The 26,231-nt window shown below is 44.5% G+C and overlaps 1 protein-coding gene across 2 annotated transcripts in view; it reads right to left on the bottom strand.

Annotated features, from left to right (window-relative positions):
* Positions 1-26,231, bottom strand: part of ntng2a (netrin g2a) — a 125,582-nt gene that overhangs the window by 75,877 nt on the left and 23,474 nt on the right. The window lies entirely within an intron of this gene.

Genomic DNA, 26,231 nt, shown 5'->3' with positions numbered 1-26,231 from the left:
TCCCTGGGAAAAAGACTATGTGTGTTCATCCTATCTATGCCCCTCAGGATTTTATACACCTCAATAAGGTCGCCCCTCATTCTCCTACGTCAATAGGAATAAACTGTTAATCAATTAAGTCATGACTGACTTGAATCCTAACTCCATCCATCTGCCTCTGGTTTGCGTGGTGTAATAGTGAGCACTTTGGATTCTGAAGCCAGTGATCTGAGTTCAAATCTCGGCCAAACCTTGCTGTTCAGGGTGGCACAGTGGTTAGCACTGCTGCCTCATAGCACCGGGGACCTGGGTTCGATTCCTGGCTTGGGTCACTGTCTGTGTGAAGTCTGCACATTCTCCCTGTGCCTGCGTGGGTTTCCTCCCACAGTCTGAAAGACGTGCTGGTTAGGTCCATTGGCCATGCTAAATTCTCCCTCAGTGTATCAGAACAGGTGCTGGAGTGTAGTGTCTGGGGGATTTTCACAGTAACTTCATTGCAGTGTTAATGTAAGCCTACTTGTGACACTAATATTTAAAACTTTAAACTTAAACCATAACCTTCAATACACTTGCCTAACAAAATCTATCAATGCTAGTTTTGGAAAGTTCAATTAATGCTCCAGCTGTAACAGCCTTCCAAGAAGAAAGTTCTAGATTTCCATCAACCTTGTGTAGGAGGGCCTTGATGGAGGGTGGCGGGGGGGAGGGGGGGTGGTTGCTGAGGAAGGGAGGAACAGGCTGAAGAGATGGGAGAGGAGGAAGGGTGGTATGTTGGGGGGGTGGGTGGCAGACCTTGCTGGGACACGTCCGGTTGCAAAAGGGGACCACTTAAGGGCGTGATTTGGGGAGAGGATGAGCCAAGATCAAACAGACCATCCGAGGCCTTGCCAATCGCCTGTAAAATCATGGTCAGGTCAGGGCGAGTAAGCTGCGGAAAGTCACTCACAGAATTTTATGGACCCCCCCCCTCCGCAGACCTGCCTGCAGGGGGCTGTATAATTCTGCCCCTGGAGTTTGCGCTTTGGAGGGAATAGTTGCGCTCCACCTACTTATCAACTCCTTTGGTCATTGCAAACACCTTGTAAGGAGAGATGGTGGCACAGTGGTAAAGTTGCTGGCCGAGTAATCCAGAGGCCCAGGCGCCCAGGACAAGGGTTCAAATCCCACTCTAGCAGCTGGTGCGATTAAATTTCATGAACAAAATATGAAATTGAAAGCTGGACTCAGAAATGGTGACCATGAAACTGTCATTGAAGATCATAAAAACCCATCTGATTCACCAAGGAAGGAAATCTACCATCCTTTCTTGAACTGGCCTACATGTGACTTCAGACTGGCAGCAATGTGGTTGACACTTAACTGCCCTCTGAAATAACTGAGTGAGGGCATTTAGGGATGGGTACCAACTGCTAGCATTGCCAAAGATGCCCATATTCCATGAAACAGATCATCCATGATCCCCTAAATTCGAGGGAATAAAGTTTATTTTATTAGTGTCACAAGTAGGCTTACATTAACACTGCAATGAAGTTACCCTTAATGCACAGTGACACAGTGGTTAGAACTGCTGCCTCACAGCGCCAGGTACCCTGGTTCGATTCCTGGCTTGGGTCACTGTCTATGCGGAGTCTGCACGTTCTCTCCGTGTCTGTCTGGGTTTCCTCCGGGTGCTCCAGTTTCCTCCCACAGTCTGAAAGATGTGCTGGTTAGATGCATTGACCTGAACAGGCGCCAGAATGTGACGACTCGGGGAATTTCACAGTAACTTCATTGCAGTGTTAATGTAAGCCTACTTGTGACTAATAAATAAACTTTACTCTTCGGGTACACTGGGGGAGAATTTGGCATGGCCAATGCACCTAACCAGCATGCCTTTTGGACCCACGCAGACACAGGGAGAACGTGCAGTCTCCACACAGACAGTGACCCAAGCTGGGAATTGAACCCGGGTCCCTGGCGCTGTGAGGCAGCAGTGCTAACCACTGTGCCACCATATAAACCGAGACTGCCCCAACACTTTTAGTCCCGCTCGTGAGCACACAATTATTTAAAAATGATCAGGAAAGTTCTTTACACAGTGCATGACCGGAATTTGGAATTCTGAATCAAACAATTGTTGGAGCAGAGGCTATAAATTATTTTTTAAGAAGTTGCTAGTTGCTTGATAGGAGGAATATTAAAGAGGGCAATTCACTGGGCAGCGGAGTGGGATTAAACAGACGGTTTTCAATGTGAAGCATCCACTTGCACTGAGACACTATTTTTTTGGACCCCCCCCCCCTCCCCTCGACTAACGGTGGGCCACGACAATCAATATTTACTCTACAGCAGATCCTGATCCATCACAATATAAAACAGCTTGGATTCTTGCAAGTTATAAATTTCCCTGTACCTCATCGGCAGTTACATTTTTCATAGTTTTGTTAAAATATTTATTGCATTTGCTTCAGGTCCTCCCCAAGCACAGAGTAAAGGCACAGTTACAAAGCTGGGAAAAATACTGAGGGGTGGGATAAAATTAGGGGTGGCACAACGGCTAGCACTGCTGCCCCACAGCGCCAGGGAGCCGGGTTCAATTCCGGCTTTAGGTGATCGTCTGTGTGGAGTTCTCCCCGTGTCTGTGTGGGTTTCCTCCGGGTGCTCCGGTTTCCTCCCACACTCCAAAGATGTGCAGGTTAGGTGGATTGGCCATGTTAAACTGCCCATTAGTGTCCCAAGGTGTGAAGGTTAGGGGAACTAGCATGGTAAATACGTGGCGTTATAGGGATAGGACCTGGGTGGCAATGCTCTGTTGAAGAGTCAATGCAGACTCGATGGGCCAAATGGCCACATTGTAGGAATTCTATTCTATGAATGGGACAGGCTGGAGCTGTCCTCAAAAACAGAACAAGATTAGCCTTTATAGACTTTTGAGAATTGTGGAAAATAGAGAATCATACAGTGCTTTTCCAGACTCTTTTTTTTATATGTTAGGCACCACAGCTCAACACATCTTATGGCACAGTGACCCTGCCTCTGAATCCGAAACTCTGGGTTCAAGTCCCAGCCCAGGACTTGATGGCCAGGGAAGGTGCATCAATAATGCAGCCAGACAGGTTGAATGTCAACCTACCAAACCCTTCCAAACACGTCAATGGCAGGCGGTAAGAGTGGAAGGGACTCCTGGTTATCCATGCTTGATGTGGAGTGGTGCCCCTCAAGCTCTGGCAACAGGTTAGCAACTTGTTCCAGGAGAAACTAGCTATGGAAAGAGCTGAAAATCTGCCTTGTGCTTCACTTGGTGCGGGAAGAGAAACAACAACAACCATGGCTCAACAAAATTGTGGAGAACATTCTGCTCTGGTCAGGTATCCGATGCCAATCACCACAAACAAAATTGTTTATTCTGATGCACCAAGTGCTCCAGTTAGATGCCCAGGTAATGCCAGGTCTTTTCAGAGGAATTTTTACTTATTTGTTTTAAACAGGCGTTAAGGCAGCCGAGTGTTGTATCAAGGAGCACAACCAAAATTGGAGTCAAGGGGAATCAGGGAAAACTCTCCACTGGGTTGGAGTCATTCCTAGCACAAAGGATGTTGTGGATGTTGGAGGCCAAACATCTCAGCCGAAGACATACATAGAACCATAGAAACATAGAAGATAGTAGCAGGAGGAGGCCATTTGGCCCTTTGATGCTGCTCCCCATTCATTATGATCATGGCTGATCGTCCAACTCAATAGCCTAATCCTGCTTTTTCCCCATAACCTTTGATCCCATTTTCCCCAAGTGCTATGTCCAGCCGCCTCTTGAATACACTCAATATTATGGCATCAACTACTTCCTGTGGTAATGAATTCCAAAGGCTCACTACTCTTTGGGTGAAGAAATGTCTCCTCACTTCCGTCCTAAATGGTCTACTCTGAATCCTCAGATTGTGACCCCTGGTTCTGGACTCCCCTGCCATCGTGAACATCCTCCCTGCATGTACCCTGTCTCGTCCTGTTAGAATTTTATAAATCTCTATGCGATCCCCCCCCCATTCGTCTGAACTCCAGCGAAAACAATCCTAACCTGGTCAATCTCTCCTCATACATCAGTCCCGCCATCCCTGGAATCAGCCTGGTAAACCTTCAGTTAAACCGCCAGCTATTCCTCTTTATAGTGTCCTGGACACAACCATCTTCAACTGCTTCATCAATAATCTTCTCTTTAACACAAGGTCAGAAAGAAGGATGCTCACTATTAGTTGCACAGTGTTCAGTACTATTTGCAACTCCTCAGATCCTGAAGCAGTTTCTGCCTTCATGCAGCAAGAAGTGAACAACATTCAGGCTTGGGCTGAGAAATAACATTTGTGCCACGCAAGTTCCATGCAAAGACCATCTCCAACAAGAGAGAACCTAACCATCTCCCTTGACATTCAATGTCATTATTGTCACCTTGTCAACCCCCTCTATCAACATCCTGGGGGATACAGTTGACCAGAAACTTAACTGGACTAGCTATATTACAGCTGTGGCTGTAAAAGCAGGTCAGAGGCTGGGAATTCTGCTTGTGATTAGATTCCTGATTCCCCAAAGCCTGTCCGCACAAGCCAGAAGTGCGATGGAATACTCTCCACTTGCCTGGAGGAGTGCATAGCTCACAAAGATTGACACCATTCAGAACCAAATAGCCCAATTGATTGGCAACCCATTCACAAACATTCACACCCTCCATCACCAATGCACAGTGGAAGAAGCATGCACCATCTACAAGATGCACGGCAGCCATGGTTCCTTCAATTGTTTTATTGATTCATGGGACATGTCGCTGGCTGGCCAGCATTTATTACCTATCCGTAGTTGCCCTTGGATGGCAGTTAAGAGCCGATGATATTGCTGTGGCTCTGGAGTCACAGGTAGGCCAGACCAGGTAACGACGGCAGATTTACTTCCCTAAAGGACATTAGTGAACCAGATGGGTTTTTCCGACAATCGACATGGTCATCAGTAGATTCTTAATTCCAGATTTTCTTTTTATTGAAGTCAAATTCCACCACCTGCCGTGACAGGATTCGAACCTGGGTTCCCAGGACATTAGCTGAGTTTCTGGATTAATAGTCAAGCGATAATACCACGAGGCATTCGCCTCCCCACCTTCCAAACTTGTGACCTCAACCATCCAGAAGGAAAAGAGCAACAAGTTCCTCTTAGTCACACACTTACCTAACCTGGGACGATTTCACCATTTCTTCACTTTTATGGGGTCAAACTCCTGGAACTCGCTTCCCAGCAGCACTTTGGGCATACCGTCATCACATGGACTGCAACAATTCACCTTCTCAAGGGCAATTAAGGGTGGGCAATAAACACTGGCACTGCCAGTGATGCTCACATCCCAAGAACTCATAAAACAAAAGAGACAAAGGCCAGAATTTTACCGTCCCGTCCGCTATGGGAACCGGAGCGGGCGAGGGGCGGACCATGGAAAGGTCCATTGACCTCGGTTTTGGGACGAGCGAGGCTGTAAACTCCCGCCCAAACATTGAAAGTGCAATGTTCATTATGTGGAAGGGTAAACTATCATTAAGCCTTCACTTTCACAATGATTCAATGGTAAATGCACTGAAGATGTGATACTCTTGGGTTTGGGACAGGGAGAGGGAAATCAGCCTGGATTTCTCTTCCTGATCACTGCCCTGTGAAACTTGCGATGCTCCCCACAGTCTGTCTGCCTTTGCTCTCTCAGCTTCGTCACGAAGGGTTACCAACTGGGGTGTACCAGAGGACTGCCAGCTATCTGTGGAAGCATACCTAGCAAACGATGGCATCTTCAGAACAGGGCAGGGGTTTTTGTTGTGAAAATGTTCTTGTGTTTCCTTCTTGGGTCATTCATCTGTTCCTTAATCTACACTTGATACTGTAACCTTGGCCACATTCAGAATAGAGAGGCAAATTCTGCAGGAGATGGCACCTGGAATTGTAACAGTAACACTGGTGACTTATCCTTTATTACCACCACCCTGTGTCCAGCTGAAAAGAAGAGTTGGTTGCCCTTGGGTAACTAGGGATGGGCAATAAATGCAGGCCAGCCAATGATGCCCATGTCCCACAAATGAATAAAAAGTTCACAGACATTGAGATGGGATCTTGCTGAATGCGACGTGAGATATTACCCAACCATAAAATTATCACCCGTACATTTAACTTATGGATCCCCAAGTCTGGAGAGTCCATATGTTAAACGTATGCGTTGGTTGCGGGCAAAATCTGAGTAGATCAGTATTGTTCCTGTGTCCAGATAGGACAGGTTAGTAATGCCCTATCCTCCACTGGGGGGTCCATATGTTAAAGGTACGGGTGATAATTTTATGGTTGGGTAATATCTCAAGTCACATTCTGCAAGGGTCCCATCTCAATGTCTGCAAACCTTTTATTCATTCGTGGGACATGGGCATCAGTTGCTGGCCAGCATTTACTGCCCCTCCCTAGTTGCCCAAGGACAGTTGACAGTCACTGATCACTTCTACCCTGTATCTAGTCCTGAAAACTTGTCAGTAAGTCCATTCTCGCTCCTAGATTTGCACTTGCATCTTCTGTCCACCAGTTGCAAAACAGATGTGATAGTCACCCTGTTAGCTACCAGCCTGATGGACACTCAGTTCCCCCACTCCACTTCACTCTGTTGGAAAAATATATGAGGAATGGGGGGGGGGGATGTTGAATTTGCAAGATTTGCTTTTCTCACGTAAAATATAATTGAAACTGCAAAGGGTTGTGAACACAGCCCAGTCCATCACGCAAACCAGCCTCCCATCCATTGACTCTGTCTACATTTCCCGCTCCTTGGAAAAGCAGCCAGCATAATCAAGGAACCCACGCACACTGGACATTCTCTCTTCCACTTTCTTCCATCGGGAAAATTATCCAAAGTCTGAGATCATGTACCAACCGACTCAAGAACAGTTTCTTCCCCGCTGCCATCAGACTTTTGAAAGTTTAAAGTTTATTTATTTGTCACAAGTAGGTTTACATTCATACTGTAATGAAGTTACTGAGGAAATCCCCTAGTCACCACACTCCGGCGCCTGTTTGGGTACACTGAGGGAGAATTTAGCACGGCCAATGCACCTAACCTGCACATCTTTGGATTGTGGGAGGAAACCGGAGCACCCGGAGGAAACCCACGCAGACACAGGGAGAATGTGCAGACTCCACACAGACAGTGACCCAAGCTGCGAATCAAACCTGGGTCCCTGGAGTTGTGAGGCAACAGTGGTAACCACTGGGCCACCGTGAATGGACCTATCTTATATTAAATTGATATTTCTCTACACCCTAACTACATTCTGCACCCTCTCTTTTCCATCTCCCCTACATACTGTATGAACGGTATGTTTTGTCTGTATAGCACACAAGAAACTACTTTTCACGATATCCCAATACTTGTGACAATAATAAATCAAATCCAAAAATCAAATCAAATATATTTGACCACGTTGCAACTTGAAAATGGGCAGCTCATTATGTCTGCAATATGATTCCGCTCAATTATTAACTTCCTGACACCAGATAGCAGCTGCATCCTGAGCTCAGGTTATCTTTTGTCTTCCTCCCCGAAGGAGACTGGCATATTGTATCTGTGAGCAGCAAGTACATATTATGCCAGAGATGGCAGTCCAGCTATTTGCTGCTCTGCCTATCGATCAGGCCTCATATTACAAAAGGGCAAGGATAAACCAACTGTGTCCACTTTATCAAGAGTTTAAATTTGTCTCATTACTAAACTCGGGTGAAAATATAGCTCTGGAGTTAGACGTCAGAAGAAAGGCTTTGCTCTTTCATCTTGGTGCTGGAGTTTCTCTTCTAATAAGTTCCATCTGTCTCCTCTTACACACAAGATCAATAGGAACAGGACGTTTATTGAAAAAAAACTGCTGTCCGCGGTCCGGAACTGAGCCAGCTCAGAAACTGCAGGCTCAGCAAAGCCCCAACCCTCCAGGGATTGGTTCTTGCAGAGCTTGTTCTGCATGTGTAATGGATTCTATAAAAGATTCAAGATTTAGCTCCATGTCCAAGGATGTGTCAAAGCATCCACCCCCGTTAGCTTTAACCTGAGGGGATTAACAACCTTCCCCCATCTCAACTTTACCTCAAAACCTTCTTCTCCCATCCTCCTCCCAAGATCCATGCCCACGTGGACAGGACATCTTTTCATTGGTCAGCCGGGAGAGTGGGGGTGGTGGGGGGGATGCTCATTGGTTGGTTTCTTCATTGTGTCGAGGTCTGGCTTGCCCTCCCGCCCAGGTGCTCAGATGTAGTCAGTTTGGCAGCAACCAGTGAGATGGTAAAGTGTATTTATAAATCATAGAATCATAGAATCCCTACAGTGCACAAGTAGGCTTACATTAACACTGCAATGAAGTTACTGTGAAAATCCCCTAGTTGCCACACTCTGGTGCCTGTTCGGGTACACTGAGGGAGAATTTAGCGTGGCCAATGCACCTAACCAGCACGTCTTTCGGACTGGGGGAGGAAACCGGAGCACCCGGAGGAAACCCACGTAGACACAGGGAGAACGTGCAAACGCCACACCAACAGTCACCCAAGGCTGGAATTGAACCCAGGCCCCCAGTGCTAACCACTGTGCCACCCTTCTAATCCTACTTTCCGGCTGGTCTGTAGCCTTGTATGCTATGGCGTTTCAATGTTATGGGGGCTTCTGCCTCCACCACCCTTTTCAGGCAATGAGTTCCAGATTCCACCATCAAATCCCTTCTAAATCTTCTGTTCCTTTCCTTAAATCTATGCCCCCTGATTGTGATCCCTCTACTAAGGGGAAACGTTTCTTCTTATCTACCCTATCCATGTCCTTCATAATTTTGTACACCTCAATCAGGACTGCCCTCAGCCTTCTCTGCTCTCAGGGCAACAACCCCAGCCTAACCAACCCCTCTTCACAGCTGAATACTCCAGGCCAGGCAACATCCTGGTGAATCTCCTTTACACCTTTTCTAATGTAATCACATCCTTCCTATAGTGTGGTGACCAGAACTGCACACAGTACTGTGGCCTAACGAGCATTTTATACAGCTCATCATAACCTCCCTGCTCTTGTATTCAATAGTATGGAGTCTCACAACACCAGGTTAAAGTCCAATAGGTTTATTTAGAATCACGAGCTTTCGGAGTGCTGTTCCTTCATCAGGTGAGTCTCACTCATCTGATGAAGGAGCAGCGCTCTGAAACCTCATGATTCCAAATAAACCTGTTGGACTTTAACCTGGTGTTGTGAGACTTCTTACTGTGCCCACCCCAGTCCAACGCCGGCATCTCCACATCATAGCTTGTATTCTATGCCTCAGCTAATAAAGGCAAGTATCTCATATGCCTTCTTAACCACACTATCTACCTGTCTTGCTGCCTTCAGGGAATTTTGGACCTGCACCCCAACAACCCCTTGGTCCTCTGTATTTACTAATGCCCGACTGCCCATTGTTTATTCCTTTGCATTGTTAGTCATCTTAAAATGCATCGCCTCACACAGGTATAGCTACACAGCCACATCTGCTCCCCTTCAGCTGCTAGGACCCTAAACTCCAGAATTCCCTCCCTCAACCTATGTTTCCTCTTCCCTCTTTGACCACGCTTTGGGTTATCTCCCTATCTAGCTTGGTGTTTTGTTTGCTAACAGTCCTGTGGTGTCTATGTTAAAGGCGCTATATAAATACAAGTTATTGTTCCAACACATTGGCAGAAAGAAATAATGATCTTAATTGGCTCTGACACATGAAGCTGCAGCATCAAATCTAAATTACATGTGTAATATGTTAATAGAGATAAGTCCTGGAAAGAACAAAGGAGCTTGTGGCCCAGTATTCTGAAACAAACACATGTAAAGGCATTTCCCAGCTGATCATTCGGCGCATACTAAGCATTGAATATTTTATTCCACTCCATGGTCAGCAATTCAAAACATTTACTCCTCTTTGTGAAAAAGTAAAGTTTATTTATTAGTCACAAGTAGGCTTACATTAACACTGCAATGAAGTTACTGTGAAAATCCCCTAGTCGCCACACTCCAGCACCTGTTTGGTTACCCTGAGGGAGAATTTATCATGGCCAATTCACCTAATCTGCACATCTTTGGACTGTGGGAGGAAACTGGAGCACCCGGAGGAAACCCACGCAGACATGGGGAGAACGTGCAGACTCCACACTGACAGTGACCCCAAGCTCGGAATCAAACCCGGGTCCCTGGCACTGTGAGGCAGCAGTGCTAACCACTGTGCCACACGCGCCGTGTGTGGAAGTTCCTTTTGATATTTGATCATTTATTTTCAGTGGCTCATACTTTTTCCATTCAAATGCCATTTAATATTTCATAGACTTCTACAAAGCTCTATCTTAACTGTTCTCTCTACTATATAGAGATGAGGCCTTTTTAAAAATATATACTTGTCCCCACAGTTCAATTCCCCTTGTATTTGAAACTATTCTTGTTGCTCTCAAAGGGGTTATATTGTATAGCGCCAGCATAATCTCCACGGACTTCATTCCACTATACTGGCCATATTATAATCAACATTTTAGTTATTTTACCACACTAACTAGACATTTATCTAGAGAGTGTCTACTTTTACTCTTATTCTGGGTGTCTCTTGCTAATTCCATTCCGTTCATTATTTCACATATTATCCAGCTCCATTTCTTTACATCTTCCAAGATTAGTTTTTTCTCTATCTGCCTACTCATTTGAACAAATTATACAACTCCTATTGCCAGTCCTTAGCTGTATCCTCCTTCTCTATTGTGCTGCCTATTCTAATGGCATCTACCAATTTCACAACCTTGGAACTATATTCAGTCACTTGTGTATGCGCGAAACAGCAAGTATCCAAGCTTAAACCCCTGAGGGATCTCACGTCCTCCCTCCAGTTCTTCATCATGTTTCTCAACGATATTCTTTCAGTTTCCTCCCCTTTAACCAACTCAAACTCTGTCCTAGAATCTCTTAGAAATCAGCTTTTATTTGGAATCTTATAGGATGCCTTCAGATAATCCACATAAACTAAAGATAAACTGTAGTTCAAATCAATTGAAATGCGTGGGGTACAGAAAAGTTGAAGAGAATCGCTTAAAAGGTCAAAGTCCAAAAAGAATTGTTGAGTGGACAAATATATTAATGGAAACCATTCATGCACTGCCCTTGTTCATGAGACACAGATGCTGATTTTGATTAACACAGTATGACTTGTGCCTGTCTATTAGATGCCCAAATGAAGCGAACTGTCTTGGTGTGTTCATACTTGGGGAAATAACCACTTTCGATAAACTGGGGTTGAATTATACGCAAAAGAGAAATGATTCAAAGTCTTAAAGCTCTGTATGAAACAGGAGGACTAGCAGGTGGCACAGTGGCTAGCACTGCTGCCTCATAGTGCTAGGTCCCGGGTTCAATTCCGGCCTCGGGTCACTGTCTGTGCGGAGTTTGCACTTTCTCCCCCTGTCCGTGTGGGTTTCCTCCGGGTGCTCCAGTTTCCTCCCACAGTCCAAAGATGTGCGGGTTGGGTTGATTGGCCATGTTAAATTGACCCTAGTGTCATGGGAATTAGAGGGTAAATATGTGGGGTGACGGGAATAGGGCCTGGGTGGGATTGTGGTTGGTGCAGACTTAATGGGCCGAATGGCCTCCTTCTGCTTTGTAGGGATGCTATGATACTACTATGAGGTACTTGGAAGTTAGAATACTGTCCTTTCATAGACTAATCTCCTTTCATTGAATAGTATAACACAGAAGGAAGCCACTTGGCCCACTGAATCTGTGCTGGCTCTTTCAAACAGAAATCCATCGATTCCGCTCCCCCACTCCTTCCTTCCTATTCCTGAATTTTTTTCTTCTTCAAGTATTTAACCAAAGCCACTATTTAATCTATTCCCATCACCCCATCAGGCAGTGCATAACAAATTCTGACTACTCAAAGACATTTTTCCTCATGTCTCCTCAGTTTCTTTTGCCAATATCTTAAACCTGTGCCCCCCTCGTTACTGATGCCTCAGCTATTTGAAACAGTTTATCTTTATTTATTCTATTTGAACCTTTCAGGATTTTAAACACTTCTAACACGTCGCCTCTCTGCCTCTCTGCTCTAAGGAGAACATCACCTGCTTTTGCAGACTGTCCGTCTAATTGTAATCGCTCACCTCTGAAACCATTCTCCTGAAACTCTTCAGTGCCACCTTGAGAGTCTTCAATTGGTTCCTAAAATGTAGTGTCCAGAATGGGACACAATATTCCAGCTCAGGACGAACTGGTGATTATATTGGTTCAGCATTACTTCCTGGCTTATATACCCTAACTGTCTACACCAGCGATGGATAACCTGTGGCCTGGAGGCCACATGCGGCCCATCTAGATTCTGAGTGCAGCCCATGAGACATTTTGTTGTCCATTGTCCATGCGCAGTGTTGCCACATTTTGCTGATTTTTGTCCGTGTAGTTTACTTCCTACCGATATGACTGAAGTGATTCGCATGTAAAGCGAGGGCAAGTGAAGTGAGGTACATGCTGATTGCTCACAAAATTGACTCTGAGAGCCGTGCGCTCCCTCTGTGTCCAAATTGTAAACATTTCTTTTTTAACCATTTGAAGCTGACAATAGTTCTATTAATATATAAATGATTAAGCATTTTCTATAACTTATGAAACATTCGGCATGTATTAAATATACTTAATGTATGGGGTCATGGTTCGTGAACAAGCCTGATTTCAGTCATGTGGCCCAATGAGTTGAAGGTGAACCACTCATGTGGCCCACTCACTAGCCTAGGTTGCCCATCACTTATCTACACGATATTTATAAAGCCCCAAAACCCTTATGATTTATGACTCTGAAGAAGAGACATCTTGGATTTGAAACTCTGTTTCTCTCTCCACAGATGCTGCCAGACCTGCTGAGTTTTACCAGCACTTTTTATTTTATTAATGGCTTTGTTAAATACAAGGCTTGTATATTGGAAAACGTTTTCTGATTGATGAAAAAATGGTAGAGAAAATATTATGCTCCCAATGATAGAAGCCAAACAATGAGAGGACGATATTTCCAAAACCAATTTCCATTAATCAGAAAATGCCATTTCCCTGCAAGTAAGATGGCAACAAGCAAGCATATTTACAATGCTATCTTATTTTTATTTATTTGTTCAGGCAATGTGGGTATCACTGGCTAGGTCAGCATTTATTGCCAATCCCTGATTGCCCTTGAGATGGTGGTGGTGAACTGCCACCTTGAACCGTTGCAGTCTTGTAGTTCCAAGTCAGGATGGTGTATGGATTGCAAAGTAACTTGCAGGTGGTCGTGTTCTCATGCATCTGCTACTTTCTTCTCCTTCTAGGTAGCAGAGGTCACAGGTTTGGAAGGTGCTGTCAAGGGAGCCTCAGTGAGTTGCTACAGTGCATCTTGGAGATGGTACATACTGCTTCCACTGTGCATCGGTTGTGGATGGGGATGCTAATCAAGCGGGCTGCTTTGTCCTGGATGGTGTCAAGCTTCTTGAGTGTTGTTGGAGCTGCACTCATCCAGGCAAGTGGAGAATATTCCATCACACTCCTGCCTTGTGGCTTGTAAATGGTGAACAGGCTTTGGGGAGTCGGGAGGTGAGTTACTTGCCACAGGATTCCTAGCCTTTGACCTGCTCTTGCAGCCACAGTATTTATATGGCTGGTCCCCATTTAAGTTTGTGGTCAATGGTAATCCTCAGGATGTTGATAGTGGGAGATTCACCGATGGGAATGCCATTGAATGTCAAGGGGATATGGTTAGATTCCCACTTGTTGGAGATGATCTTTGCCTGGCAATTATGTGGCATGAATGTTACTTGCCACTTATCAGCCCAAGCCTGAATATAGTCCATGTCTTGCTGCAGATGCACATGGCTTGCTTCTGTGAGGCTGCAGCAGAGTTTGGCAAGATCGAATTGAATATCTTTGTAAGGCCAGCTTAGGGAATGGCCCTGAAATTCCTACACCTGTCAGAACAGAAGGTTACAAATACCACAATATTCAGTGTTCCAGCGAAGAGGAATGAAAAAAATCTGTCCAAAACTCCTCATGTAGTAGCTTGAACAAAATGAAATCCTACCCAATAGAGAGCCTGAGAAGGGGGGGGGGGGGGGGGGGGGTGTCAGGAACTGTTCACCTTGGCAGATTTAGAGATGTTACTGGAGAGCAAAACAAATGAAAAGAGTGTAATGACGTCAATCAGGCCATTGAGGTTGGCCTATTGGAGTATGAACTCCCTGATTAAGGATCACCTATGGCCATAGTAGTCTGAAAATGCCTGATCTCAGAAGCTGAGCAGACTCAGGCCTGGTTAGCACTTGGATGGAAGGCTGCCAGGGAAACCAGGTGCTGTACACAAAAAGATATCCCTGATTAAGGATCCAATTGCTGGGCCAATCAGGGAGTCTTTGTCTTGTACATAACCGGAATTGCCCGTTCCTCTGACACCCCCGGAGATAGACTGCTAACTGCTAGCACTCTGTGTACTGCTGTTAGAGTTTGTAAAGAAAGGGATTTTGGTGAAGGGACCTCTGCCTCCACAGACTTATTACAAAGAGGATGTGAAATCCTCAGCCATCTTGAGCAGGTCTCCAGTAGGGATGCAGTACTCACTCAAGACAGCTACACAATGCATGATTCCATGGCCCTTGAAGTTACTAAAGAATGTCTTTACTGAGGAATCCACATCCAAAATAATTTAAATTGGGTTGTACAAAGTCAGTATGCAACCTTCAAGGCATTCAAAATGCTGGCGTTCCTGAATAGAACTTCCATCACTCTTCAATTACAGTAAAGAAAATGCAATGGTTAGAATATGGCATAGCTGCCTGGGACCCATAGATTACTAAAAACATTACCCTCCTTGAGAAAATTCAATGCTGGGCAACTTGTTTCATTATAAACAACTACTGGTGCAATTCTAGTATCTCTCAGTTGGTCACCTTGCCTGGCTGGCCCAGTCTCCAGAACTGTACCAACCGACACAAGAACAGCTTCTTCCTGTTGCTGTCAGACTTTTGAATGGACTTACCTCGCATTAAGCTAATCTTTCTCTAAACCTAACTATGACTGTAACACTACATTCTGCACTCTCTCCTCTCCTTCTCTATGAACGGTATGTTTTGTCTGTACAGCGCGTAAGAAACAATACTTTTCACTGTATCCCAATACATGTGACAATAATAAATCAAATCAAATCAAAAAAATCTGAGGAAATTCCCATAGATTGACAAGCTTCTATAACATTTTCAATGGACAATTATATGTTTCTAAGGATTACACTAAGCCCAAAAGTGTTCAAACACAAAGAATTCAGAAGAGCTCCAAATGTATACACCCCAACGTGTTACCTTTGCCAGCTGCTTAATTCCTCAAGAACAGAAGGTTACAAATACCACAAAATTCACTATAAAAAAATGTGAAGAGGAATGACAAGAAAATCTATCCAAAACTCCAGCAGCTGAAACAAAATGAAATCCTACCAAATAAGTCTGAGTTGGGGTCGGGGGGTCCTCGAACTCCTTGGCAGATTTAGAGCTTTTGCTGGAACAATCTTCCACAAGCCTAAATCTCCATGCCCCCTCAGGATTCATTTAAGAGAAATCTGTTGAACATTTTTTTGGTTAATAAGACGACCAACTGCATTCCTGTGAAAATCCATTAGTGGAATTTTCCCAAGTATCAAGGTGATGAACAAAGAAGTCAGATGTGAATGGACACTAATGGGGAGGACACTCTCTAATGGTGAGGACACTCTCTAATGGTGAGGACACTCTCTAATGGTGAGGACACTCTCTAATGGTGAGGACACTCTCTAATGGTGACGACACTGTCTAATGGTGAGGACACTCTCTAATGGTGAGGACACTCTCTAATGGTGAGGACACTCTCTAATGGTGAGGACACTCTCTAATGGTGACGACACTGTCTAATGGTGAGGACACTGTCTACTGGTGAGGACACTCTCTAATGGTGAGGACACTCTCTAATGGTGAGGACACTCTCTAATGGTGACGACACTGTCTAATGGTGAGGACACTCTCTACTGGTGAGGACACTCTCTAATGGTGAGGACAATCTCTAATGGTGAGGACACGCTCTAATGGTGAGGACATTCTAATAAGAACATAAGAACATAAGAAATAGGAGCAGGAGTAGGCCATCTAGCCCCTCGAGCCTGCCCCGCCATTCAATAAGATCATGGCTGATCTGAAGTGAATCAGTTCCACTTACCCGCCTGATCCCCATAACCCCTAATTCCCTTACCGATCAGAAATCCATCTATCTGTGACTTAAACATATTCAACGAGGTAGCCTCCACCACTTCAGTGGGCAGAGAATTCCAGAGATTCACCACCCTCTGAGAGAAGAAGTTCCTCCTCAACTGTGTCCTAAACTGACCCCCCTTTATTTTGAGGCTGTGCCCTCCAGTTCTGGTTTCCTTTCTAAGTGGAAAGAATCTCTCCACTTCTACCCTAACCAGCCCCTTCATTATCTTATATGCCTCCATAAGATCACCCCTCAGCCTTCTAAACTCCAATGAGTACAAACCTAATCTGCTCAATCTCTCCTCATAATCTACACCCCTCATCTCCGGTATCAACCTGGTGAACCTTCTCTGCACTCTCTCCAAGGCCAATATATCCTTTCGCAAGTAAGGGGACCAAAACTGCACACAGTATTCCAGCTGCGGCCTCACCAATGCCCTGTACAGATGCAGCAAGACTTCTCTGCTTTTATATTCTATCCCCCTCGCGATAAATGCCAACATCCCATTTGCCTTCTTGATCACCTGTTGTACTTGCAGACTGAGTTTTTGCGACTCATGCACAAGGACCCCAGGTCCCTTTGCACAGTAGCATGTTGTAATTTTTTTCCATTTAAATAATAATCCAATTTGCTATTATTTCTTCCAAAGTCAATAACCTCACATTTGCCAACGTTATACTCCATCTGCCAGATCCTCGCCCAATCACTCAGCCTATTCAAATCTCTCTGCAGACCTTCCACTTCCTCCACGCAATTCACTTTCCCACTTATCTTCATGTCATCAGCAAACTTTGTTACCCTACACTCAGTCCCCTCCTCCAGATCATCTATGTAAATAGTAAACAGTTGAGGCCCCAGTACCGATCCCTGCGGCACACCACTAGTCACCATCTGCCAACCAGAAAAGCACCCATTTATTCCAACTCTCTGCTTCCTGTTGGATAGCCAAACCCCAATCCACGCTAACACCCTACCCCCAACTCCGTGTGACCCAATATTCTGCAGCAACCTTTTGTGAGGCACCTTATCGAATGCCTTTTGGAAATTCAAATCTACCAGTTCCCCTCCGTCAACCGCACTAGTCACATCTTCATAAAAATCCAGTAAGTTCGTCAAACACGACTTTCCTCTCATGAATCCATGCTGCGTCTGCTTGATCGAACCATTCTTATCCAGATGACCTGCTATTTCTTCTTTAATGATGGATTCCAGCATTTTCCCAACTACAGACGTTAAGCTAATGGTGAGGACACTCTAATGGTGAGGACACTCTAATGGGAGGACACTCTCTAATGGTGAGGACACACTCTAATGGGGAAGACTCTTTCTAATGGTGAGGACACTCTCTAATAGTGAGGACACACTCTAATGGTGAGGGCACTCTCTAATGGTGAGGACACACTCTAATGGTGAGGACACTCTCTAATGGTGAGGGCACTCTCTCTAATGGTGAGGACTCTCTCTAATGGTGAAGACACTCTCTAATGGTGAGGATGCTCTCAATGACTCCAATCGTTTTAAAGGCTTTTGAGGATTTTTATTAAATATGAAGAATCTAACCAGTGTTTGCCAATGTAACCAGCTTGTAAATCGGGTCACAGGTGCAGAATTCACTGATTTGAAATGTGAACTCTTTGTAACTCACTGCCAGATGCCTTCATCAAATATCTCTCAAAGCAAAACTTTAATTACTTTCCGAAATGCTGCCCGCTTGTGCTATTTCAAGTCAGCCTTGGTGTCAGTGATAAGAAAATACCGAGAACTGAAATAAAGACTTCTGAAAACTAGCACAGTTTTTACACAGTCACAGATTGCGGTTAAAGTGGAGATTTTTTACCTAATGATGGCTTTCAGCTTATTTTAAATTAACAGATGTACAAAAAAAATCTTTTAAGGTTGATAAAGACAAAATACTGCGGATGCTGGAATCTGAAACAAAAGCAGAAAATGCTGGAGAATCTCAGCCGGTCTGACAGCGTCTGTGGAGAGAGAATAGAGCCAACGTTTCAAGTCTGGATGACCCGGGTCATCCTGCTGTGTTTCTCCAGCATTTTCTGTGTTTCTTTTCAGGTTGTATCATTTTTGCAAGTTACATCAGGACTTGGAACTGGCTCAGTTGGCTAGATGATTGGCCGAGATGGCAAGCTTGTGGATCAAAAGAATGCCAACAGCGCGGGTGCAATCCTTACCTGCCCCATGCTTAATGTGGAGTACGGCCCCTCAAACTATATAACTAATAGAGTTTTAAAGTTTATTTATTAGTGTCACAAGTAGGCTTACATTAACACTGCAATGAAGTCACTGTGAAAATTCCCTAGTCGCCACACTCTGGCACCTGTTCGGGTAAGCTGAGGGAGAATTTAGCACGGCCAATGCACCCTAACCAGCACATCTTTTGGACTGTGGGAGGAAACAGGAGCACCCGGAGGAAACCCACGCAGACACGGGAAAAACGTACAGACTCTGCACAGACCCAAGCCGGGAATTGAACCCGGGTCCCTGGCACTGTGAGGCAGCAGTGCAACCACTGTGCTGCCCTAAGAGATGATGAAGGGGCAGCGCTCCGAAAGCTTGTGCTACCAAGTAAACCTGTTGGACTTTAACCTGGTGTTGTGAGACTACTTACTGTGCCTACCCCAAGTCCAACGCTGGCAACTCCACATCATGGCTAAGAGCGAGAGATACCTACGGTCATTTGTGGGTTGTGGCTAATTACCTACCCCTATCAGGATCATAGAAATATTATTTAAGTAAGAAATGAAAATACACAGCGCTGAGTCTGTCAGAATATAACGCATTAGATGGATCCTATCTTTCTAATGGTCAGATTTTGCTGATTTAAGTTGTGATAAGTGAGTAGCTCTTTAAAATGTGAGCTACTGAAATTTCATCCATCCTCACTTGCTTCTGGTCCAAGTTTCTGTGCCAGCTTCCTTTCAAAAACATTTCCCTCCACCTCTCGGGCCCTCGGGTTTCCACCTTCCCTCTCCTGAGGTCCTGCCAGCTCCACGGGCCCCCTTTCTGCACCTTCATTGTGTGGTCGCTGCATTTGTTAAAGGGCGCCGAGGGGCACAAAAACGGGACAGATTCCCCTTCCCCCTTAATCGGCTTCCTCTTTCCCCAGTGCTGGTACAGATGGTGATTCCAATCATAGTCTACATAATCTCCCCATCTGCACCAGATTCACGTCTGACAGTATTCTGTTTGCTGGCACACACTCACACTGCTTACGGCATGTACTGGAGGTGTAAATGTTACCAAGGACAGAGGCAATGACAAGATGACGGGTGTAATTATTGCAGATATCAGATCAACGTTTTATAACTGTGACACCTACTAGATTCAGATTTGTATTAACATAAGGGTCAGTGATAGAGGTCCGTTGCAAAGTCACTGTGATCTTTTGATACAGATTTTAAAAGAAGCATAGACTTTATCACAGGAATGGAGAACAGACATGTGTCTTCTTCAACATGGTAAATACCAAGTCTAAATGATGTGATGCATTTTGACATAAGTTCCATTGTCCATTACCACGGATTGTAAATAAAATAAATGCGACTTTTTTTGCAATATATGTGCTTATCAAGGTGTGGAACGTTCGTACTGGGAACAAATGGTCCATTTTGTGTCATCAGTGTCACCATCAAGCACACATCGCTCAGATATAGCAGAGTGAAAACATCCTCACTCTTCCCCAATATCAAACACAGCCGCAATCACAACTTGTATTTATCATATAATCAAATACATGGTGCTTCAGCCATGGTGCTTAAACAACCCCACAATAGAACCACTTCCCCTAACCCCTCTCACTGTGACATTTTTCCATGTCCCACACTAGCCATTGTGTGACTGCTGTAAGTAAAATGATCTATTTAGCGTTAATTAATGCCAGTCTTGTCCAGTGTATGAGCTAGAAACTGGATTACCGAACAAGATCCCATTTGTATTGGATTCTCGTGACAAAGCGAGTGTTTAGTGTTTGGTTTTAAACAGTTAGGATAACCCATTATTTAGAATCATAGAATCCAACAGTACAGAAACAGGCCATTCGGCCCATCAAGCCTGCACCAACCACAATCCCACCCAGATCCTTATCCCCATAACCCCATGCAATTACCCTAGCTAGTTCCCCAGACACTGGGGTGCAATTTAGCATGGCCAATACACGTAACCCACACATCTTTGAACTGTGAGAGAAAACTGGAGCAAACCCATGCAGACATGGGGAGAGAGTGCAAACTCCACACAGACAGTGACCAAGTCGGGAATTGAACCCCGGTTCCTGGCGCTGAGAGGCAGCAGTGCTAACCATTGTGCCACCATGCCGCCCCATTACCTACTAGCTAACAAGATCCCATTTGTATTGGATTCTCGTGACAAAATGTGTGTTTAGTGTTTGGTTTTAAACAGTTAGGATGACTCATTATTTAAAATGGCATCAGCCTTCATATGTCCATTGCAATTCTTTATAAAATCTCCCTTTGTTCTGTGGAAGGTGAATCCGCATAATTGCTTGCAGTGCAGGTAGTCCTCATCTCTGTTGGATTGATGAAGAACGTTTTGTGGTGAATATTCATCTCAGCCCTCTGGCAGTTGAATTCATCTAACTGTAATCTTGTCATACTAATCTGTGGATGTTTGTGCTTTGAATTTGATGTCAATAGTGTTTGTGTAGATCTTATAAAGAGTGATTTAAGACAAGTTATTGCCATCTGTTGGAGCGCCATCATTTCATTCTCTGATGTAACCAAACTCAATGACTTGTCTTTTAAAAAGTCATTTGAATTTGAAAGGGGAAAATATTTCTGTAACCAAAAATAACCCAATACTAATTAATTTCCACAGAAGAGTCATGTTGGACTCGAAATGTTAACTGTTTCTCTCTCCACTGACCTGCTAAGATTTACCAGCATTTTTTGTTTTTATTTCTAATTAATTTCTGTTGATTGTACGGAGGTTGCTGCTTGTACAGAAGGCAGAGTTGTGTGAGTAACTCATAACCAGAGACTCTGTCTTTCTGAGAGCTTACCAGAGTAATTGGGTGAATCACTGACATGTTTAAACAGTGACCGCATTTATATGTAGGTTACGTTACTGATTGTAGTATCGTGCCTGTGTCTCTGATTCTGTAAATCACTTGTAAATAAACCTGGACAGAGTTTTAGTTTTGCAATACTTTCCATCTTATCATTGGTCGACCAACGAGAAGCATTGCTAAATGATTGCATTTGTTAGAGTCACAAGCAAAGAAAGGTAAGCTTTCAGCTTGCAAGCTGGAATGTGAGGACTACGTTCCACGACATGAACAATGACCCACATTCTGGAGTATGTGTTTGCATGATGGTCCTGATTGATTGAGAATTATACAAGTTTGGTGTTGAGATTGCCACTGAACAAGAAAACAAGACGAGCCAACACAGGCTCTACTCGTGAGGCTAATGACATCTTCAACTGGCATGGAAAGATATGCTGGAGGCCGCTGGAAACATGGTGTAGTTCGCACTGACCAACTGTCTGACAGAGTCAATGAGACACCAGTAGTAACCTCAGAGCACCTCATCTCCCTGCGGCTGTCATATGGAGACACAGTCAACATCAAGTTGCACCTACACATCAACTTTGTATACTAGCGTCCCAGACAAAGACCATTTCTATGACTCCTTGGGTGACATTCTGAGGAACATTCCAAATGGCAAGATGCGATTCATCCTGGGTGGTTCCAGTGCCATGCTGGGACAGACAGTGATCCATGGCCAACGTGCCTCAGCCATCATGGGGTGGGTAAGATCAATGTTAATGGACAACAGCTTATTGAGCTTAGTGCCCTGAATGAACTCTGCATCACCAATGCCATCTTTCAGGGTAGACATTGCGACAAGGTATCATGGCATCACTCGTGGTCTAGACATTGGCACCCACTAGACCTGATCATTATCAGAAGGCACAATATGCCCAGTGTTCTCCACATCCACCCCTACCACACTGAAAATTATGACACCAACTATTCTCATCAGCAGCAGAGTGAAGGTGCACCCCAGAAAATTTCACAGTTCCACACATGATGGCCCATCAAAAATCAACATTTGTGATGGACAATTAGTGATGTTACACAATTAATAATTTCAAATTCCAGCAGTGTTGCTAGAATGATTGCTACACAGCAAGGATTTACCAGATAGCACCAGTGCTGATATGGATGAGGCTTGGAAGTTACTGAGCTCAATCATCTATAAAGCAGCAGAAGAATCATTTGATCAAAGCAGAACCCAGAACATGGACTGGTTAGAGACCTATTCAGCTGAGATGATAGCTGTCAGTGACGTTAAAAATAAAGACTACATGATGCACAACATAAGCCCAACAGCCAAAACATTGGAAGTAGCCAAGGCAGCTGTGCAAAAGATAGGGAGTTACTGCAAAAACAAAACTGGCATAACTTTTGTCAGGAGATCCAAGCTACATTAAGAATGGAAATCTATGAGAGATTTCCAAATGGATCACAATGCTGTTTGATCCTACAATCACCAAAGCTGCCCCCTGAAGTTAGCAGAGGGTGAAGTACTCACCAACAGAAGTAAACAGTTATCCCTCTGAGCTGAACATTATTGTGATCTGTACTCTTGTGAGATGGACAATCTCCCAGTCCACGCTTGACACCTCTCCCACAGCTTCCTGCCTTGGATGAGTTAGATGAAGAACACTCATCACTTGAACTCCACAAGGCCACAGACTGATTAGCAAACAGAAGGATGGAACCCAGCTAAACTGCCCAAGCATGGAAAGTTCCATTTACTGCCACACCTTTAGAACCTTTTCCTTCTTTGCTAGAAAGTAGACTCTGTTCCACAAGAGGTATGTATTGCAAAAGTCATCACACTATACAAAAACAAAGGTGACAGAGGAACTTGCCACGGTTACAGGGGCACCTCATTCCTTTGTATCACTGGGAATGCCTTTGCTAGGGTCAAACTTGAAATACGCCATCTATTTGAAGACCTGGAAGCACAGTGAAGTTTCCTAAGCCAGTAGATCTACTGTGGGCACGATCTTCTCTATACATCAGCTAGAAGGGAACAGGTAACACCCCTTTACCTTCCTTTCGTAGCTCTCACTAAGGCATTTAACATCGTCAGCAGGGCAGGACTCTGCAAGACTTTGGGAAAATTGGCTGCCCGAGAAGGCTCCATGTTCTCATCCATGACCAATGCACTGCACTGTACAATTTGATGGCTCCACTTCAGACAGTTTCAGAATGAAGGATGGAATGAAAGAGGGCTGAGTCCTAGCTTTCACTCAATTTGACATCTTCGACATGCTTCTGACCTTTATCTTCACCACGGATATGGAAGGAGTTTACTTGCATATCAGGCAGCAAGGTCTTCGATCCAGCTGGACTGAAAGCGAAAACACAATGCACCTAATCGGTGAACCCCTGATGGTGCTGTGTTCATCGCCCACACGGACACTCAGCTGCAAAGACCTAGGGACCGTCTCTCCCACGCCTGTAACGCATTCTCCTTGATAATAAGCATCAAGGAAATTGTGGTTATGAGGCAAGGTGCCACCCTTAACCACACAAAATAACACCTTACTGAAAGCGGTTTGCAAATTCTGCTACCTCCAGTGACAGACAATCTGTCCCTTGACGCAGAACTTGATACACACATAGCAAAAGCAGCTACCACCTTTGGCCAACTGACGAAATACATCCAACTGGCCCTTAGAACAAAGCTGTGGGTTTCTAAGGCTTGTGTTCTCTGCACCTTGCTGCGTGACTGTGAAGCATGGACAACTTAACAGCTGCCAAGAAAAGAAGATCAACAATTTCCATCTTTGCTGCCTGCAGTGCATTATAAATATATCCTGGCAGGACAAGATCAGGAATGCAGCCGTCCTCTCAAAGGCAGAGCTCCCGTGTTTGTTTGCAGTCACCAAACTATAGGAGGCTTTGTTTGCCATAGGATGGAAGACAGTCACATACGATGGCGATGACCGAGTAGTATTATTGCTAGACTATTAATCCAGAAACTCAGCTAATGCTCTGGGGACCTGGGTTCGAATCCTGCCACGACAGATGGTAGGATTTGAATTCAATAAAAAGAAAAATCTGGAATTAAGAATCCAATGATGACCATGAAACCATTGTCGATTGTCAGAAAAACCCATCTTGTTCACTAATGTCCTTTAGGGAAGAAAATTTGCCATCCTTACCTGGTCTGGCCTACAGGTGACTCCAGAAGTACAGAAATGTGGTTGACTCTCAACTGCCCTCCAAGGGCAACTAAGGTTGGGCAATAAATGCTGACCAGCCAGCAACACCCATGTCCCACAAATGAATAACAAAACCCAAGGACTTTCTGCATTGTGAGATAGCCTGAGTCAGATGACCAGTAGTAAACTCAAAGCTCCACTTCAAGGCTGTTTGCAAACATGGCATTAATACTCCGGATATGGATTAACTGGGAGTCATTATCTAATGACGAAAGAAAATGGCGACACCTCGTGTGGACTGGCACGAATCAACATGATGACAAGTCAGTATTGTCAGCAGATTGACAACAGTTGGCTGGACTGAAAGCAACAAACCACAGCGATACCCGATAGCTTCATGTGCAGAACCCATGGCAGAACCTGCCTCTCAAGGCCAAATGCCTCTTCAGCCATCAGAAAAGTTGGGTCATATGAAGACACCCCACCTGAATGGATTTGTTTGCTGCACGTCCATCGTCTTTTGTAGATGGAAGGATGTCCGTGGTGTTAGACCTGTACTATAATCAATTCATTAGGCAGTGTGTAAGCTGATTTGAACAAGGGAAGCCGTGTTGGAGGAAGCCCAAACCATAACATCCACTCGGCAAGCAGCTGAGACACTAATCCTATCATCTAGGCTGGATTTTAACCCAGGTGCAGATGGTTAAAGGCCAATATTAAACCCACTACTCCCATCCACCCCCAAGCTTGTTTTTATAACGAGTCTTTAAAAAGAGCTTCCTGAGAGCTGATAATATGATCAGCCATGGTAGTGTCAAACAGCTCCATTCAGGTTCAATGGGCCGAATAGCATATTCCTGCTCCCACATTCCTTTGATAACAATATTGAAGCTAGCTGTGGCCGGGATAGTCCAGCCAAGACCGCAAGAAACTACAAAGGATTGTGAACCTAGCCCAGTCCATCATGCAATCCAGCCTCTCATCCATTGCCTCCATCTACACTTCCTGCTGCCTTGGAAAAGCATAATCAAGAACCCCATGCACCCCGGAAATTCTCACTTCCATCTTCTTCCATCAGGAAAAAGATACAAAAGCTTCTTCCCTCCTGCCATCAGGCTTTTGAATGGACCTACCTCGCACTCAATTGATCTTTCTCTACACCCTAGCTATGACTGTGACTATGACTACATTCTGCAGCCTCTCCTTTCCATCTCCCCTATGTACTCTGTGAATGGTATGCTTTGTCTGCATAGTGCGCAAGAAACAATACTTTTCACTGTATCCCAATACATCCGACAGTAATAAATCAAACCAAAAAGGCATATAAAAAGATCAGAATGACTAGAAGGGAAAAGTGGTAGAGGATTCTCTTAAAAATAATGGCTGCAGACCAAAGATAATCTTTCAAATAGATTCTGTTCATTTCTTCATCTGACCATCCATTGTGGAATTATTACCCTTGAAAAATTGATATTTATTTCAAATGTTTCATTTTAATCAATGCAGCTGAACATGATCCCTTCCTTATATGGATAAGGAGGAAACTTAACCTCAGAACCGAGGAGCTGATTGCTCCTTTGTTTGCTAAGTCTACATAAATCAGTGGATTGGTAGACTTTATGCAAATTGTTGAGGTCCAAAAGCTTTGGCCATTTTGCCTTTTACCTCTGAGCTGGACAATTGCAACATTCAAGGGTTAGTGACATCACTTTCAATAATGATTCGTCCAAAACTATTTCACAAA

The sequence above is a fragment of the Mustelus asterias genome, chromosome 13 (assembly GCF_964213995.1).
Source record: "Mustelus asterias chromosome 13, sMusAst1.hap1.1, whole genome shotgun sequence".
Classification (NCBI taxonomy): domain Eukaryota; kingdom Metazoa; phylum Chordata; class Chondrichthyes; order Carcharhiniformes; family Triakidae; genus Mustelus; species Mustelus asterias.
Note: the sequence above shows the minus strand (reverse complement) of the source record. Positions and strands in the feature narration are given on the sequence as shown.